This window comes from Lithobates pipiens, unplaced genomic scaffold (assembly GCF_037356315.1).
Source record: "Lithobates pipiens isolate NorthernLeopardFrog02 unplaced genomic scaffold, aLitPip1_a1.2 Scaffold_19, whole genome shotgun sequence".
In the NCBI taxonomy this organism is placed as follows: Eukaryota; Metazoa; Chordata; class Amphibia; order Anura; family Ranidae; genus Lithobates; species Lithobates pipiens.
The window spans coordinates 585,108,511-585,123,240 of record NW_027507764.1 but is presented as its reverse complement, the minus strand read 5'-3'; the positions used below and the strand labels follow the sequence as shown (position 1 = coordinate 585,123,240).

The 14,730-nt window shown below is 43.4% G+C and overlaps 1 protein-coding gene across 2 annotated transcripts in view; it reads right to left on the bottom strand.

Annotated features, from left to right (window-relative positions):
- TMIE (transmembrane inner ear) overlaps window positions 1-14,730 on the bottom strand; it is a 184,863-nt gene that overhangs the window by 66,921 nt on the left and 103,212 nt on the right. The window lies entirely within an intron of this gene.

Genomic DNA, 14,730 nt, shown 5'->3' with positions numbered 1-14,730 from the left:
TTGCTCATCCATGTCTTTATGGATCTTGCTTTGTGTACTGGTCCAAATCATTTGGTGGAGGGGGGATTATGGTGTGGAGTTGTTTTTCAGGGGTTGGTCTTGGCCTCTTAGTTCCAGTAAAGGGAACTCTAAGCCCTTGTACACACGGTCGGAGATTCCGACAACCAAATCTGTCGGATTTTGTCCGAAACTGTTGCATACACACGGTCGGACAAAGTTTTCGGAAAATCCAACGTGATGACGTTATTTCGTTACGACGGGACTACGTTCAGGCTAGTAGCCAATAGCTTTGGTGTAGGAATTTGATCTGAGCATGCGTGGCACTTTGTCCGATCGGAATTCTCTACACATGATCGGAGTATGTCCGATCGGTGCATTTTGGCTGAAAATTTTACCAACAAGTTGGAAAACTTGGTCCGTCGGATACTCCGACGGAAACAGCCCGATGGAGACCACACACAGTCGAAATATCCGACAAAATGGTCCGATCGGACACATTCCGTCTGAATATCCGACAGTGTGTACAAGGGCTTAAGGTGTCAGCATACCAAGACATTTTGGACAATTTCATGCTCCCAACTTGGTGGGAACAGTTTTTGGATGGCCCCTTCCTGTTCCAACATGACTGCACACTGTGCAGGCCAGTCAAGTTCCTCCACCCCAAACTCGCTCATCCATGTCTTTATGGACCTTGCTTTGTGTACTGGTGGGCAGTCATGTTGGAACAAAAAGGGGCCGTCCCCAAACTGTTCCCACCAAGTTGGAGAATGAAATTGTCCAAAATGTCTTGGTATGCTGACGCCTTAAGTGTTCTCTTCACTGGAACTAAGGAGCCAAGACCAACCCCTGAAAAACAACCCCACACCATCATCCCCCCTCCACCAAATGATTTGGACCACAAAGCCAGTCAAGTTCCTCCACCCCAAACTCCCTCATCCATGTCTTTATGGACCTTGCTTTGTACACTGGTGCTCAGTCATGTTGGAACAGAAAGGGGCTGTCCCCAAACTGTTCCCACCAAGTTGGGAGCATGAAATTGTCCAAAATGTCTTGGTATGCCGACGCCTTAAGAGTTCCCTTCACTAGAACTAAGGAGCCAAGACCAACCCCTGAAAAACAACCCCCACACCATAATCCATAATAAGACATGGATGAGCGAGTTTGGGGTGGAGGAACTTGACTGGCCTGCACATCCTGACCTCTACCTGATTTGGGATGAATTAGAGTGAAGACTGTGAGCCAGACTTTCTCGTTCAACATCAATGCCTGACCTCACAAATTCACTTCTGGAAGAATGGTCAAACATTCCCATAGACACACTCCTAAACCTTGTGGACGGCCTTCCCAGAGGAGCTGAAGGTGTTATAGCTGCAAAGGATGGGCCAACTCAATATTGAACCCTACGGACTAAGACTGGGATGCCATTAAAGTTCATGTGTGTGTCAAGGCAGGCGTCCCAATACTTTTTATAGTGTGTGTATGTATTAACAGAACTTTTTTATTTTATTTTTGTTTTGGATAGAGTAATGAATAATTAGAACCCCTGTCACTTTATTTCATTTTCTATTTATTTATTTTTGCTATTGGGGAGATTTCTCTTAATTTCCTCTCCTGGGGATGCAATACGAAGCCATGGAAAATCTCGAAAAAGTGAGGCGAATTCCGCTTTCAGATGCGCTCACTGAGACCGGTGTCCCCACTGGAAGATTTACATTTACTTCGTGTTGTAATGGCAACTGTAACATTTTGGATTTCCAATCACTGCAAGGGTTACCAGAACAAATAGAGAGCATACCATCTCCCTAAGATAGGCATATGTGTGATGCCTATTACCAAAAAAGATGTAGGCATAGGACACACCCCCTGCCACGCCCCCCCAAAGGAGAATTATACAAAAAAAAATTGGTTAAACCCACAAGTGGCTTTTTTTTATTTCATTTTTTTAGCACTAATATTCCTTTTATATTGGCTTTTCAAATTTACAAATGCAGCAATTTAGATATTGGATGAAAGGTTTAGCACTGTAAAATAAGTTTTGATCGATGAATAGTGCATCTGGCCCCCCACCTGTCTCCTGTGACACTGGCCCCTCACCTGTCTCCTGTGACACTGGCCCCTCACCTGTCTCCTGTGACACTGGCCCCTCACCTGTCTCCTGTGACACTGGCCCCTCACCTGTCTCCTGTGACACTGCCCCCTCACCTGTCTCCTGTGACACTGGCCCCCTACCTGTCTCCTGTGACACTGGCCCCCTACCTGTCTCCTGTGACACTGGCCCCCTACCTGTCTCCTGTGACACTGGCCCCTCACCTGTCTCCTGTGACACTGGCCCCTCACCTGTCTCCTGTGACACTGGCCCCTCACCTGTCTCCGGTGACACTGGCCCCTCACCTGTCTCCGGTGACACTGGCCCCTCACCTGTCTCCTGTGACACTGGCCCCCTACCTGCCACATAGCCCCTCTTTTATCACACTGTCCACGTCATACTATTTCCCCCTTAATACTGCCCCCCACTTGTCTCACTGTCCCATGCCACACTGCCCCCTTGGCACAATACCCTCCTGTCATACTGCCTCCTCCTGTAACACTGCCCCTCCATCATTCTTCTTCCTCGTCACACTGCCCCTTCTGTCATATTTACCCCCCTCCTGTCACACTACCCCCCTCTTGTTACACAGACCCCCTCCTTTCACAGTGCTCCCTCAATAAACTGCCCCCCTTCTGTCATACTCCTGTCATACTTACCAGGTATCCTTTTCCTGTCACCCTCTTGTCACAATATCCCCCTGTCATACTGCCCCCCCCGTCACACTGCCCACATGGTACTGCCCCTTCTTGTCACACTGCCCCCCTTCTTTCACAGTGCCCCCTCTTATCACACTCCCCCCTCTGGTCACACTTTCCAGATACCCTTCTTTGGTCACACTGCCCCCCTCCTGGCAAAATACCCCATCATACTGCCCCTCATCCTTTTACAATACCCCCCATAATAATATGGGTCAGGGGCCCTTCATGGTTTCTTGCACTGGGGCCCTGAAGGTTATAGTTAAGCTTCTGCACATATCCCTTGTTAGCCCCCCATATAGGTCATAATCATCTACATACATTTGCATGTAGAATGTTATATCAAAGTTATTTCTCATAGCTTTGGATGTCCCCAGACAAATACAAGTAGGAAAGTATAATGTATAAATCTTCCTTTCAGGATTTCCAGGAATTTAGATCATTCCCGGTTATGATATCAAGAGGAAAATACGTATGCCGAGACGGCACATAATGACTTTCAATGCTGGAATAGCAAAGACCAATCTTCATCCATACAGGCAATATAATTGATGATATCCCTGTTATCTATAATAGAAGATAAATAAAGGTGGGACTTTTATATGGGCAAATGCTCAAACTTTGGATGGGATTGAATAAATGTCCCAAATATATCAGCCTCTCCACAATCAAAGGGAATGTAACAGGGTGTAAGCACCTTTTATGGGAGAGCTCCTTCAGTACGTTGCGGGGATGCCTGATATCCTTTCAATCTGGTTTTCCCGGGTAGTATTTAAGGCAATTAGGTGGAAGGGTTGAGTTGTTTGAGTAGTGGAGAAGACCTCATGGTGTACAGACCCAGGAACTCAGCCCAGGGATGGTGGGAACCCATCATAATGGGCACAACCGGTGTACAAACCCAGGAACTCGGTACAGGAATGGTGGGGACCCCTCATAATGGGCATAGCAGATGTACAAACCCATGAACTTGGCACAGGAATGGTGGGAACCCCCCATAATGGGCACAGCAGGTGTACAGACCCGGGAACTCAGCACAGGGATGGTGGGAACCCATCATAATGGGCACAACAGGTGTACAGACCTGGGAACTCAGCACAGGGATGGTGGGAACCCATCATAATGGGCACAACGGGTGTACAGACCCGGGAACTCGGTACAGGAATGGTGGGGACCCCTCATAATGGGCATAGCAGATGTACAAACCCATGAACTTGGCACAGGAATGGTGGGAACCCCCCATAATGGGCATAGCAGGTGTACAGACATGGGAACTCATCACAGGGATGGTGGGAACCCATCATAATGGGCACAACAGGTGTACAGACCCATGAACTCGGCACAGGAATGGTGGGAACCCCTCATGGGTACAGCAGGTGTACAGACCCGGGAACTCGGCACAGGGATGGTGGGAACCCCTCATGGGTACAGCAGATATGAAGACCTGGGAACTTCTTTCCCACTATAAAATAGAATAGGATTTATCTCTCCCACGTACACTAAAATGTTAGTTATTATTTTTGGGTGGACTGACCCTTTAAAGTTAGTGCCAAATTCACTAGTAATATACAGTGCCATACGTAGCGGCTTTACATTTTGTGTTTAAGAGTTGGATTCATTTTTTAAGTCATCCTTCATGTGAGACGAGAAGATCTCATGATTATACATCGGGGTGCACAGATCTAAACCTTAAAGAATATTTGCACTTTGGTAATAACATGGAGGATGAATTTTCATGCCATCACTCGGATGGAGGAAGGGTCAGCAGATCGCACGGTTACCAAATCATCCTTTCCATTGATGACACGTATGAAATAAACAAGTTCTGATGAAACGGAGAGGTGGAAGGCACCAACAGAATATCATTATCTAAGGAACGTGTAAAACTTGGATACATCACTAATTTAATGGAGGTGTTGACAGTTCTGCTTCATATCCTTCCATGGAAACAAGAGAGGAGATCAGCTGAACAAAATGAAGTCATGGAGGGAAAATGGAAATGGTGGGAGGCCTTTAGTTCCCTCACAATAGGAAGGAGGACATACCCTACACCCCTTCAATTTTGTTTGCTCCTTTCTCTTGGCCAGTCAGAGACTGGGCTCTGAAAGTACAATTCCAATGATATGGATGCTTTCTTTCCAGTTCTTGAAGATGACTTCATTGGCTGATGAAGCCTACCATGTTCAACACCCCCTAGTGGAACCTTTAAATCCAACACTTTTGGGATGTTGTGGAGGCTTGCTTCACACTGTAATTCCACCCACCAGTTTCTTCATCAATGTAGGGCACAGTAGACATGTGCACTGACAAAAAATTGTTTCATTCGTTTTCTTGCTTTATTCGAAAATTTGGGAATTCGCAAATCCGAAAATTTGGATTTTCCCCTTTCCGAATTTTCCCCTTTCCGAATTTTCACATTTTTAATTCTGAATTTCCGAATTTTTGAATATTTCGAATTTCCGGTTTTCAAAAATTGAGAAATTCAGAAAGTTAGAAAATCAGAAAGAAAGAGAAAATCAGTAAAATTCTAAATAATAACTATTAAATTATAGGTATTGGAATTTCCTTTAAAATTTGGCCGTTTTGTGAACTTAACTAATACAAATTTATCTGAAGTTACGAATTATCCGAAATAACGATTGACGCATCCAAACACATGGAGTGGAACAAATTAATAATAAAAATAAAAAAAAGGTTTTATTATTATTTATTATTAGATCTTTATGTTCCATTTGTTTAGATACGTCATTCGTTATTTCGGATAATTCGTAACTTCGGATAAATTCGTACTCGTTACGTTCACTAACAGCCAAATTTGAAAGGAAATTCCAATACCTATAATTTAATATAAATTATTCGTTATTTCAGATTTTCGAATTTTCTGATTTTCAGTCTTTTTTTTTGGATTTTCAAATTTCCAAATTAAGGAAATTTCTAATTTCTTCCAAATTTCTAATTTCTTTAAAATTTCGGAAATTTCTAATTTCTTTAAAATTTTGGAAATTTCTAATTTCTTTAAAATTTCGGAAATTTCTAATTTCTTTAAAATTTCGGAAATTTCTAATTTCTTTCAAATTTCGGAAATTTTCAAATTTGTCAAAATTTGTTACGAAACTAATTCTGAACTAAACAAATTGCACATGTCTACTCAGAAGATTCAGTATTTTTAAATATGATTATTATAATCTGACATTGATACTTTTTATGTTTATTTTTTTTTTTAAGTTAAATCTTTACTGGGTAATGTCTAGTATTGTATACACATATACGGATATGGATATATTATATAATTGAATATTAGTTTTTAGGCGTTGCACTTTTTTTTTATATGTAAGAGGAGCCACAGCACATAGTGGAGGAAGCTGACAACAGCTTTTCAACATTTTGTCATGTTACAACCAAAAACATGTATTTTATTGGGATTTTATGTGATAGACCAACACAAAGTGGCTCATAATTGTGAAGTGGAAGGAAAATGATAAACAGTTTTCAATTTTTTTTTTTACAAATAAATATGTGAAACGTGTGGGGGCATTTGTATGGCGCCCCTCGGAGTCAATATTGAAGTAACTGCTCAATACAAACTATTATTATCAGCTATGTATTAATTTGTCTAGTCCCTATAGATTAGTTAGTCTATTAACACTCTGAGCAAATGCCATCGTTAATATCACAATACCACAAAGTTCGCTATGAAACCAAATACACGGTCTAAGATCAATCAAATCTCATTTATTTCCCAAGGAAATAAGAAAGCTTATATAAGGTATTGTTAGAAATGACAAGAGTACACAGCATACAATCAGAATACAGTACAAGTAGTGTACTTAGCACGTCCTCTGGCTGTCCTCATGATGGAGAAAGAGGAAGCTCTCTTCAATCATTCCCTTTTTGATAAACACACCTCAGCCACACTACATCCCATTTCCCACCCCCCTTTGCCTGTGGACGAATCAGTGTCTCTGGGGCGTCTCCTCCCCCAGGCTAAATATCTCTGACCGTCCTGCCATAATTGGCCTCTGGGGAGCAGTGTTTGCCCATGAATTGCAACTGCTCCGACTGGGGTCATCTCTTGTGATTCGATTTCCGACGCCCTTTCCCGCTCATTGAGCCCATCTTTTGTCCTCACAGACAGACCGAAGCCATCGTTGTCATCAATCTATTTGAAGCTTCGTGCACACCAGGTGGGCTGAAGAGAATTCCTTTTGCTTTGCAGATTCTGTTTGGTGCCACATTCCTCTATACCTTTTAAACGTGTGGGACTACAAGTATCAATATAGCTGAGCTTGGTTGTACAAACAGATGTGTAGAACTTTAGATATATAACATTAATTCATGTTCAATTCCAACATATTCCGCTTTGCGCCTAAAAGGCGCATACCACCCTTTTTCAGACACGGCTCCTATTGAACAGTCCATAACTGTCTTAATGTGTATGGCTCCCCAACATGTGTTTCCAAACCAGTACCTATGGAACAGTCCTTAGCTGTGTAACGTGTGGTGGTTTTAAACATGCGCTCCAGAGACATCTCCCATGGAACAGTCCACAATGGTCTTACCGCGTTGTCCTTCCCAACACGTGCTGCTTTGCTACTGAGTGACACACCACCATCCTTCTTCAGCGACAGCTTCCATGTCACCATTCTGGATCTTCGGCATCTTCAGGACGGCAATACAGGCAAGGGGTGTCCATTCATTCACCATTCACCAAAACACATTCAGAGTAACATATCAACCAGCTTTCAAATACCGAGTCTTGAGGAGGGCCATTCTTGCCCATATTACTCGCCTACAATACCCATAGGTCACACTATACCACAAAATAAATCAACTAATTACCACAATATATACATATATATGTATTACGCACCCCGCTCCCAACCTCCTATAACCCTTTATTGTAAATATGGGTCGGGATTCGGCAGGCTTGCTCACAACGGTATTGCAGGACTCTGACTTGGCCGCAAAGTCTCTAACTTGTACACAGAGACCTTACCGTCAAATCGTCCCTCAACTTGCATAGAGAAATGGAAGACCCTTCTAGATAAATATCGAGTTTAACTGCACATATAAATTTACAACAATGACCGAACCCACACAATTCCACCCCTGTGCCTGGATTTCAGAGATCATGCCCATGGTATACCATGCACCTCTATGCAAGTTGAGGGACGATTTGACATTTCTCTGCAATTACAGCTGCAAGTCTTTTTGGGGATGTCTCTACCAGCTTTGCCCAGCTAGAGAGGGACATTTTTGTCCATTCTTCTTTGCAAAATATCTCAAGCTCTGTCAGATTGGATCAGCGCCAGCATCTGTGATCAGCAATTTTCAAGTCTTGCCACAGATTCTCAATGTGATTTAGGTCTGGACTGTGACTGGGCCATTCTAACACATGAATATTCTTTGATCTAAACCATTCCATTGTAGCTCTGGCTGGATGTTTCAGGTAGTTGTCCTGCTGGAAGGTGAACCTCCGCCCCGGTCTCAAGTCTTTTGAAGACTCTAACAGGTTTTCTTCTAAGATTGTCCTGTATTTGTCTCCATCCATCTTCCCATCAACTCCGACCAGCTTCCCTGTCCCTGCTGAAGAAAACCATCCCCACCACATGATGCTGCCACCATCATGTTTCACGGAGGGGATGGTGTTTAGGGTGATGTGCAGTGTTCTCACAAACTGCAAACGGGACTCCTTATGACTTTTTCTTTCAACAATTATAATAGGCAGTCTTGCGAGCGACTAGAATACGATCTTTGTAATATACGCAAGCAGCAAGTAACACAAACCCAATATAAATGTGCAAATAAAAGTCAAAAAACAAATAATGCTGCGCTGGTGTTAATAAATGTATCCAACCACTTAGTGTTTCAATTCTCCTGTGCCAATATGAGTGCCATCATAATAACAGGTGAATAAACAATTATATAATGTGTCCATGTAAATTTCTTCTTATAATAATATAAATCCAGTGCTTAAGTGAAATTTAGTCATTAATGAATAATGTCTGAATCCCCCTGATGAGTCACGAGACCCTGTGACGTAACGCGTAGGGGAGAGGCAGATTTGTTTGGCAAGACGTTTTTTGCATCTTTCACGGAGAGGCATGAAGTAGCTGCAGCATTGTGGTTTTATATGGCATATGATGTATACAGTTGGTGCACTGGCGCACCATTTAAATGCGAGTTCTATGCACATTTTTTAATATGGTACAAGAAAAAAGGGCAGAGAGGGTGGGACTTTAAATGAAACACGTAGCAGAAACTGAGTAATTAGGTGGACATGTAAGAAGACAGTTATTGGTATAGACCACTTTGTGTTGGTCTATCACATAAAATCCCAATAAAATACATTTATGTCTTTGGATGTAAGATGACAAAATTTGGAAAATTTCAAGGGCTATGAATACTTTTTCAAGGCACTGTAGGTAAGTATTATTAGTCTTAGCTAGTAGAAGTTGGTCACATTCAGCTGTGCCTGTTCTATAATGTTAAAGACGTTTTGAAATTTCTACAAACCACTTCTTCAGTTCTGGTGAGTGTCAGGAACATAACCCAGAATTTATATCCAACCAGGAAGCACTGACACCCCCAGGCACCTGACCCAGACCAAGTTCCATCTAAACCACCAGCCAGCTAGTCCTGAGTGCAGGTCCCCACCCCTCCCACTCCTCTGCATTGATTGGTTGTTACGACCGCCAGCGTCCTAACAAACACTGATGTCATATAAATGACCCGTCCCCAACATCACAGAAGGACAGAGGTGGAACTTCCTTCATCCAGGCCTGCAGTCTGCTAAACCTCCCGGATCCTGCCCCCTCCTTGCCTGGCACTAAAAGGTACAGGGGCACTCTGATGAGGACATCTGATGTAAGAGGTCACTATGATGGGAACACCTTTTATAAGGGGACACACTGATGGGAACACCTTATATAAAGGGAAAGTAATGTCACCAGCACACCAGGATCTCCATCTCTACAGGAATGTGTGCCTTGGGAATATTCATTGGAATTCCTTATATAAAGGGGCACACTGATGAGGACACTGGCTGTAAGAGGGAATTATGATGGGGACACCTGATGTAAGGGTCACTCTAATGGGGATACCCAATGTAAGGGGGCACTCTGATGGGGACACCTGATGTAAGGGTCACTCTAATGGAGATACCCGATGTAAGGTGGCACTCTAATGGGGGCATACTGATGGGGGTCATCTGATGTTTGGTGGCACTCTGATGGGGACACCTGATGATGTAAAGGGGCATACTGATGGGGCCACCTGATGTAGGGAAACAATAACCACTAATGTAAGGGGCATTGTCATGAGGACACCTATTTTAATGCAGGCTGATGTGGACACCTGATGCTGGGGGCACAATGAAAATTGACAATAAATATTACTGAAATGCAATGGAAATTGTACTTGTGCTTATTCTCTGATATATATAAACTTACTGCATAAATACTAGGGTCTGCTTAATAGAAAAAACATTGAGATGTGGTCCTCTGATAGAAGGAAATTTAACTGACCGGAATGACCTCCTTGAGTTTTAATTTGTTACCCCTGCCTTAATCCATGCTGCTGACTGTACTCACTGTGAAGGCTTGAAAATAAAAAAAATACGCTTGATGTTATGGAGTTGCCGGCTGCTTCTTTTATTCTTAATCCATTCACTATTAAATGAGTCAAGGCAGATGTTGATTGTCCAGGAACATGGTTAGAGGTGTGAAAAATGTAGAACACCCCTGCTCTAACATCATTTCACCCTAGCAGAGGGGTTCCACAACACCTCCAATCACCCTAGCAGAGGGGTTCCACAACACCTCCAATCCTGTTCTTGGACAATCAACATCTACACCAGGGTTTCTCAACCGGGGTTCCATGGAACCCTAGGGTTCCTCCAGAGGTGGCCAAGAGTTCCTTGAGCAATGAGCAGTTTCTGCCTCTCAGATAAGTTCCCACTGACACCATTGATCTTTTTAGCTATCTGTAAGGGGGTAATTCTTCCCAATGACCACCAATGTAAGGCACATTTTTCCCACTGACCATCACACTAATATATCATGAGTTGTAGATATATTCATTTTTAGCAGGGGGTTCCCTGAGACCGGAAAGTTATTTCAAGGGTTCCCCAGTGTTGAGAGAGGCTGATCTACACATTCCATGGTGGTTGGATGAAGGTGTTGGTGGTGCTCCCTGTGTAGACATGTAAATTCTGGGGAATCTCCCCAACTCTCGTTGGAACTGAAGAAGTGGCTTGAAGAAGCTTTAAAATGTCTTCAACATTACAAGTCCAATTTAATGTGACCAACTATTACTAGATCTACCATGACCTGGATAAATGAGAACCTTTGCAGACCTATTAAAGGTCTTCTTTTGCCTGAAGTTTATTTAGAAATGTTTTTTTTTCTGGATTGGTGGTTGATATTCTGTCTCTATCATATAAAATACACCTATGATAAAAATGATAGACCATTTCTTTTTAAAGTGGTTGTAAACCCTTACAATACACTTTGACCTACAGGTAAGCCTAGATTAAGGCTTACCTGTAGGTCCAAGAAATATCTCCTAAACCTACACAGTTTAGGAGATATTTGCCGAAAGACAGGCACCGCGATCTACGGTGCATGCGCCATAGACCGCGCGCACTGAGCGCGCCGCCGTCAATAGCGATGTGCTGCTTGTGGCGGCTCCCAAGCGCATGCGCGGGAGTGACGTCGTCGCGGCTTCACCGAATGACAGCGGTGGAGCAGCGAGACCCACCGAGAAGATGGATGCGCCGGACTACAGGGGACAGCGGTGACATCGCTGGCTCCTGTGTCAGGTAAGTGGTCAGGTAAGCGATGCATAGTAGTCCATTATGCTTTACCTTTGCAGGGAATGAAAGAGGAAGTAAACTCATCAGGGTTTACTTCCTCTTTAAGAGGGCAAAATTACACAATCTGCAGGGATCAAATCATTACACCCCCCTCCCCCCCACTGTATACTGTAAGTATTTGTGTGATCTCTCTATCAAATACAGCCCCAAAAAGGTAAATGACCATTTTATCCATGATTAAATAACAGCTCTCCTAGATTTAGACATAGGATATATTAATATCAAGCATACTATTGTCCTAACTGACAAACTGTAGCCAGGTGTCACAGAGGGACATCGCTGAGGGGCCCCATCCAAAATTTACTATGGGGCCCTATAAATTATAGTCTCAACCATTCCTTACTCTATCCAAAACCATTGCTTACTCTATCCAGCTGTCATGAATTCTGACCCTATCTTGCTTAATACCTGGATTTCCTATGATCGTCAGCTCCTTCTAGTGGCCATAATGCAGTATTTTTCTGTATGAGGCCTTTCAGGAAAAATATCACATTATGGCCACTGGATGGAGCTGATGATCATAGCAAAATGCTGTATTAAGCAAAACGTGGTCAGAATTTGTGATGTTATGTGAGGTAAATGTTATGTAATTGTCTAGTGTGGCTGACTAACCTTTTGGTCACCTTTTTGATCTGCTTCAGGTTTCTTCTTAAATTCTACTTGCGGCCTGGTCAAAGCAAGTTGAATGCAGCCTATGATGTTGCTTTCATTTTAAAACGCATGCATTTTAGCAGCACGGTGTTTATATACAAAACCCGTCTACGTCGGCCCTAAGACTTCTGCTGTTACCGTGTTTGTTCCACCTGAGCTCCCATGTAATGGTCATGCTTTTGCGTTCTTGCCAAAAATTCCAGATTTTACAATTCTCTTCCGGTAAGGATCAGAATTTGTCAAAAATGGGCAGAGTTTGGACATTTTTGTGGACAGGATTTTGGCCCCTTCCAGGTGGCATGTCGAAATTGGGCTTGTGAGCCACCCCTTCCCGGGACTTGGCCTGGAATTGTTGGCAAGTGCAAAATAGATAAGAAAAGTAAAGGATGAAGAAGACGTACATGTACTATTCAGCTCCTCAGCAGTGACAAGCTCAAATGTATTCATGAGAAGGAGGATGATGATGATGATGGAACAAAACTATAAGAAAGAAACAGAACATGAATAATTTGCAAAAATAAGAACCAAACTCCACATTTATACATTCAAGAAAGAGACACACGGTGGACCATTCACATCTAGGAGCTGTCAGGCCTGGCTTAGCCCTTCCTCCTCTGGGCTGGCCGCTCAGCTGTCGGCTAATTGCCAGCTCCACAGTTACCAGCTGTTCCCGATGATGCTCGTCTGACCTGCCTATTTAAAGCCTTCCAGCTCACTCTTTCCTTTGCCTTCGCATTGGTCACATCACTAGGAACCATCTCCTGCTGTTTGTTTCAAGACTGGCTTACTGACATCCCTCCTGGCTTTTTATCCTGCTGGCAGTTGCTCTCCTTGGATCCCTGACGTCTGGAATGGCTGATTGCCCAATCTGGTTTATGAACTTTGGACTGGCTGACTACCCGATCTGGCTACTGGACTCTGGCTATGCTTGACTACGCTTTTTTCTATTTACCTTTTTATTTTTATTATTAAACAAGCGTGATTTTATTGTACTTCTGTCTCTGTCTGTTTCATGGTTCCTGACAGGAGCAGAAGACTATAATGTAAGGTTTATTTCACTATAGATGAACTCTGGGTATAAGACATCAGATCACATGACCACCGCTGGTATAAGAATCACTTGAGGCAAATGCAGACATGTTAAAGCCCCACACCACCTGTATATTCATGAGCTACTCGGCAATCGTTCTTCCTTCCACTTCGACCCCCGAAACGTATGTAGGTGGGGTGCAGCGGCAATAATGCACTCAGTCACAAGTTCTTTCATTGCACTGGATTGAAATAATACAGAGACCGTTCACAAATACCTCGGTGGGAAGGCATCCCAGTCACAAACACTCAAGACAGCCAAACCGGAAGCGCCTATAGAGAGGGGTAGAATACAGCCTGGCCTCCTGGTGCCCAAGCAGGCAGATATTCAGAGAAGTTGCGATCCCTACGCCTCCTCTCTCATCGGGAACCTTTTCCTGCTGCTAGTACTGTCCCTAACAGGCGGGGGTATCTGTACCAACCCACAGAACCTGGAAACCACAGATCCTCAAAAAGCTCTGCCTGAGCCAAGATGTCTGCTAGAGTCCTGTGGGGGCAACCGCATCCAATAGGACAGCTCCCCCAGTGACGAAGGAAAACCATAGCGGAAACCTGTTCCTCTTGACTTCCTCTCCACCTGCGGGTGCTGCTGCAGAAGAGTGAGCGCCACCTGCAGTGGAGAAAGTAGACTGCATCTGCCTACACATAGGTGGGCCCTGAAGGTCATAATGTAAAAAAAATATGAAAAAAAAAACGGTGAAAGCGTCAATCCGAAATGATAAAATGAAGGTACGGTATAACGAGGCGGCCATTACTAAGTATGTTGTCATTCCTGCTCCAAAATAAAGACAGCGGTATGAAGGAAGTACTGTGCATACACGGAGGGGCCAGTTGAGTTTTCAAGCCGGTCAGGTTGTTTTCTGACTACACAGATGAAGTACACACTTATTTTTCAGCTTCAGCAAAGAACACTATAAATAAATATAAAGTTAGAGCAAGTAATGGATCACACAGAGCCACGCTTATCACAGCAAATGATTCTTTTTATGTAACCTCCTAACAACTCTAAAAAGTTCACCTAAAAGGTCCTTTTTATGACTTCCACCCACATTAAAAGAGAGAATTTAACAAGTACTATTCTGTAGGCGGCTCTGCACATTAATGTTAAGGTTGTCAAAGGCTCTTAAGGATATAAGGAATGAGCAGGTTACATAAATTTACTGTAGTCAGGCTGAGAGGCCAGCAGAGGAGCCACCACCATATTATTAGTAGGGATGAGGTCCAGGATCACTGATACCAGGGCCATTTTTTAAGGCAGGGCAAAAGGGGCAGCTGCCCTGGACACTGTCATTGTTGTGGGGCCCAAAGAAGCTGCCTCATACTTGCCAATTATC